The sequence below is a fragment of the Manis javanica genome, chromosome 9 (genome assembly GCF_040802235.1).
Source record: "Manis javanica isolate MJ-LG chromosome 9, MJ_LKY, whole genome shotgun sequence".
Lineage (NCBI taxonomy): Eukaryota > Metazoa > Chordata > Mammalia > Pholidota > Manidae > Manis > Manis javanica.
In genome coordinates, this window is record NC_133164.1 from 57,138,048 (window position 1) to 57,144,047 (window position 6,000).

The window sequence follows — 6,000 nt, forward strand, 5'->3', positions numbered from 1 at the left end:
GATGGTTTCTGGGTGGTGAATTCTCTCATCTTTTATCTGGAAATTGTTTAATCCCTGCTTCAAATTTAAGTGATAATCTTGCTGAGTAGAGTATTCTTGGTTGGAGGCCCTTCTGTGTTATTACATCATGCCACTTCCTCTGTCCTGTAAGGTTTCTGCTGAGAAGTCTATTGGCCTGATGGGATTTTATTTTATAAGTGATCTTTTTTTCTCTCTCTCTGATTGCTTTCAGTTCTCCCTCCTTTTCTTTCATCTTTGCCATTTTAATTATTATATGTCTTGGTGTTATCTTTCTAGGGTTCCTTGTGTTGGGAGATCTCTGCAGTTCCATAATCTGAGTGACTATTTCCTTCCCTAGATTGGGAAAGTTTTCAGCAATTATTTCCTCAAGGAAACCTTCTATCCTATCCCTTTTTCTCTGTTCTTCTTCTGATTCTCCTAGTATGCATATAGTGTTCCATTTGGATTGGTTGTACAGCTCTTTTATTATTCTTTCATTTCTAGACATCTTTTTCTCTTTCTATGCCTCAGTTTCTTTGTTTTCCTGTTCTCTAATTTCTACTTCATTTACCATCTCCTCTACCTCATCTATCTTTTAAATCCCTTCATTGAATGTTTCATTTCATATACTGCATTTTTCAAACTTTCTCTTTCTTGTAGTCCTCCCTGAGATCTTGAATATTTGTCTGTAGCTCTGTGAGCATGTTTATGACTTTTATTTTGAAATCTCTTTCAAGCAGCTTGGTAATTTCAGTTTCATTAAGCCCTCTTTCTGGCATTTTTTCTTGTAATTTTGTTTTGACCAAATTCCTTTGCTGTTTCTTTTTTTTTTTTTTTTTTTTTTTTAGTAATTCCTATGGAATAACTTTGTTCAGGCTGTGCCCTCTAGTGTCCAGAAAGTACTCTCTGGAGCTGCTGTGCACTTGCAGCAATGGTGGGGTTTGCAGGTGAGTGGACCGGCACCTACCAGGAGGAAAGGCTCATATAAGAGGGTTTCCTGCCTTTCCAGCTGTAATGCCTCCCTCCACTACCAGGTCCAATGGGCTGTGCACACAGGCAGGAGCCTCTGTGCTATGTCCCTGCAGCTGCTATAGTTAGAGCCATACTCTGGCTGGACTGGCACAATGGCTGGGGCAGCATGTGAGTGGGATTGATGCCTACTGGGAGGAAGCAGCAGCAGACTGCATACTGCAGTGGTGGACTTTAGGGCTGCATTGCCAGCCAGGAGGAGGAAGCATCTGAAGCTCCTTAGAGTTCCCAGCCTGCTTTGTTGAGCCTGCTGGGATGATTTTGTCTACCTGCCCTTTCTCCTGAGCAGTGAACTCTATGTAATCTTTGCCACTTAAAGGCCCCTCTCTCTGCTGAGAAGTCTTTCAAACTGCCTACTTTTCTTTTGTCCCAGGGGTGCCAGTTGTGCATACCTGTTCTCCACAGGTGGCTGTAATCTCAATCTTTCTGATTATTATACCCATCTTTGCTTTCCAACCCCACTATTCTTCAGAGTACCATGTAATGTGGGTTTGTGCTCCTGAGGCAGATCTCCAGATCTGGGTGTTCAGCAGTCCTGGGCTTCTACTCCCTCCCTACTCAGTCTCTTTTCCTCTCACCTGTGGGCTGGGTTTGGGGGATGGCTTTTGTCCCACTGGATCACAGCTTTGCTACTTTACCCTTTTCTATGAGGTCTCCTCTTTTTCCCCATTTGTAGGCAGTCTGTTCTTCAATCTTCAGGTCACGTTTTAAGGATTAGTTGTATTTGCTATATTTTTGTGTTTTATGTGGTTTTGGGAGGGGGTTTTAGCCTAACTTCTCACACCACCATTTTTTTTTCTCTTCTAAATATGTTGTTTCCAGTTTTTTGTGCTTAGGTAATATTGACTTTGTAAAAAGGATTTTCAAGGCTTTCTTGTTCTTCTATGTTGTGAAATACTTTCCATAATTGGAATTAAGTAATAAAAGATTAGTCAAATGCATCTGTAAAATTGTATTTTATGGAGAGTGCTGTATATTTCTTTGACAGCTTTATATTTTTTATAGTAATTAGTCTGTTTAGACTGTCCATCTCTTCTGGTGTACATTTTGGTAATGCATGTTTTCTCAGAATAGTATCCTAGACAAAGTTTATTTCTCTTTATAGTCTGACCATAAATGAAACACACACAAATTAGGTATATTAAGTGTAAGTGAAATATATATATACATGTAATAAAGTTAAGATTTTAATTTTGGCTACATGGAGAATTTTTTACTTCCAGGTGTGATTCCATTATAAATGCATACTTGTTTAATGTGGTACTTGAAGTGGAAATGTAGTCATCAAATTCAGTACTACAACATTTTGGGTTTTGCTCACTGTGTAATAGTCTACCATAAAGTTTATCATCTTCCTCATTGGGTAACAGGAGACAAATTCATGTTTGATGAAAAGACCAATCTCTCTTCTATACGATCTGAATAACTTCCCTACTCAATTCTCTGACCTTTGATGTTTTACATCCTACTTGTCCCACAGTCAGTGTGTGTTATCAATGTTTTATTTTATTAGGATCCTCCAATTAATTAGACATACTTCTTTAATTCATTTATCTATTCATTTAACAAATTAATGTATTTCTAGGCACTGTTCTACATATCAAAGATACAGGGGGACAGAAGCTAACTGGGGAAAATGGTTGGATTTTGCTCAACATCTTACTCAAAGTTTGCTTAAGAGCCAGGTCTTTGTCACATTATTTTTCAGCAGTTTTACTCTATCCTTTTTCTTCTTGCAAAAGGCTTAGCTCCCTACACAACTACTTAAACATGGCTCAGGGTGCTTATATTGTCCTGCAGCTCTCACTCTAATCATAAAGCTACGAGATAAGCATAAATTTCAATACAATTATTGAAGCCAATAAAAAGTTATGGATATTATTTGTGCAGCATCTTACTATGCTGATGGACAGTGACTGTGAAGGCATATGTGGGGGGGGAGACTTGGTGAAGGGGGGAGCCTAGTAATCATAATGTTCTTCATGTAATTGTAGATTAATGATACCAAAAAAATAATTGCCCCTGGCTTCTGGAGTGATGCTAGATGATGCCCTATGCATTTATAAGATTTATGAGATATTTATTGCCCTCAATCAAGAGGGTGATGCAGAAAAGCACAATAGATTAGGATTGGCTGTATGGAGAATTCTGGCTTCCAAATCCACTTACTGTTTTGGTGATTGATACCTTCTTTTTCACAGTATTAATTAAAGTTCTTTTTAGATAACTCTCAGGTAAGAATGACTGCTCTATAGTTAAATTATTTCCAGTAGTTCTAAAAAAGGTACCTAAATCAACAATGACCACCTTCAAAACTAATTAACTTCCTGAAATACTGTTATTCATTCTGTAGGCTCTTTTCTATGAAGTTGCTTATATTTGTAGTTATTTTCCACCTACAGCTACAGAAAAAGTAATTTAAAAATCAAATTAACTGATACAGTGTTCATTATTTCTTAGCATTCCACCTGTCTAACCACCTCCATATGACCAGATGGAGCTTCACTATGTAGAATAGATTCTGTCCAGAATAATGAGGATCAACTATTTCAAAGTGAAATTAGTTTATTTTTTGGGATGAATGGTGTTTTAGTTCATACCTCCCTTAGAATGTCAGATTGCTTATAACAGGGTAAGATCTGCAGGACTGGTTTTGGTTTCTACTGATAAAAGTGGACATGCAGAAATCCAGAGGTCACTTGTAAACTCCAAACTTGGAGGAAGGGACTTCTTGTTTGAAATTCTAGAGTTGGGAAGCTCTAAAGCCTCTTGCTCACAAAGTTTAAAATTATCTGAGACTACATGTTACATAAGCCTCAAAATGAGCAGCCCTGTTGCGTGGGTGTTCTTTTTCTCCATCAGTATAATGAAAGCGGAGAAAATATTTCTGGATGCTAACATTCACATTTCCCCCAATATCTCCAGCTTGGAATTGGTTGTTTTATTATAAACTTGACTGAAACACAAGTGAATGACTAGAGGTTCTCAGCAACCTAACCCTGTATTTCCCTTGGTAATTCAAAGATGAATGTATTTTCCAAACACTCTATTATATATTTTCTAGAATTCTGTTAGTTTGAGAAAAGTTTATACCATTTTTCTATAAAGACATTAATATGGTTCTTTCTAATCTCTTTAAATAGTTTTAAAATATACATAGATATTTGTTTACTTGATGATATTGCTTTATTGGCAAAATGGGAATAACACTTCCATTTAACTTGTAGGGACAAGAAAAAATACAGTGAATACATTTGGTAAATTTGTATTTGATATGTACTTGTGAGTTTAATTTTTATTTGTTATCATTTTCTTAGTCATTATCATAACTCCTTTATAGAAAAAATATGCAGATGCAGAGATGAGAAGCCTCCCCTCACATATCATTACCTTAGTATCCACTACTTGGATTCCCTTTTTATGTACCTGTAGTATATTTATGCATCTGAGGAGCATTTTCAGATCCAAACTAACATCAGTGGTATTCTATATATATTTATTTTTTAATTATTAAATATTTGAAACATTTAGACAAATGAAAAAACAATGCAATGTATGTCTATATTCCATAATTTAGCCTCATTGCCAATCATACTTAAAAAAAAATCACACACAGAAGTGAGGCCCCTTGTGCTGCCCTTCTTATTCCTTTTCTGCTATATCTTACCACAGAAATAATTGTACAAACATATAATTTGGTTTTGATCATTCATAATATTATAGTTTTACTCTCTTTATGGAATCCTTTCACAGGTATATTCTTTTAGTCAGATGTTCAAATGCAATATATTGTCATATAAAATACTTTTTAATTCAGTACTGTTTTTGAGATCTAGCCAAATTGATATAGGTATCACGAGTTTATTTTCACTGCTGCAGAGTATTCTATCTTCTGCATATATTATACTGTATTCATCCATTCTCCTCTTAGTAGATACATAGGTGGTTTCCATATTCTTATTATCACCAAAAATGTTGCTGTGAATATTATTGTATTTATCTCCCTGGACATACGCACCTGGGTTTACCTAAGATATTTCTAGGGGAAGAATTACCAAGTTGCAGAATGTGACCATCTGTAACTTAAACAGATATTGACAAATTGCTCTCCCAAATGGTTGCATTTTTCTTCTGCTAGAAAGATGTGATAGTTTTATTTTTCCACATTCTCTCCAGCATTTAATGAGGTCAGACTAATTTTTCCCCATTTAATTGTATGAAATATCTTATTGTGATTTTAATTTGCATTTCCCTGATTTCTGGTAAGTTTAAGAATCCCCTCATGTTTATTGGCCATGCAAGTTGCCTTCTCTATGAAGTTGGCTAATTATCTGAATTTCAAGGCCACTGTATTGTACAACTTCAGGGAGAACATGCAATATTTATATTCCAAGGTGTTGAGACTGATAAATAGTTTGAGCTATAGAAAGTCCTTTTAAATGCCCTTGAAATGTACACCTTATGCTGTTAGTTAACCATGATGCTTTAAGATATTATCTCAAATAAAACAGGACCAATAACTAGGTTTCCTCTTGATAATAAGAACAAATGAGGTACTATTTGGAACTCTAGGAAGTATAATATGTTTTATAAATGTACTAATTTTTAATTATTCTCTCTTATGTGGGAAGCAGTGATAATGCAAAAGCAATTAATAATTAGCTTGCAGTACATTTCATGATTATCTTTGTTGGACAGGAGTAGTATTCACCATTACTAGTCTTGGAGCTATGAGACATGAAGGCTTTGTGTCTTTCCTGCTTGTGCTGAAGATAGCTCCTGCACCATCCACCATCCTAGTTACAAGTTGGAAGAAGAGGAAAGGAAAATGGGAAAAGCATGAGTGCTACTGAGTCTGTCCATTTGAAAAATAGCTTCCCATGAATCTTTACACAAGAGACTTCCATTTAGACTTCATTGGCTAGAACTATGCCACATGGGTTCCATAACAGGGAATATTGGGGATGTACT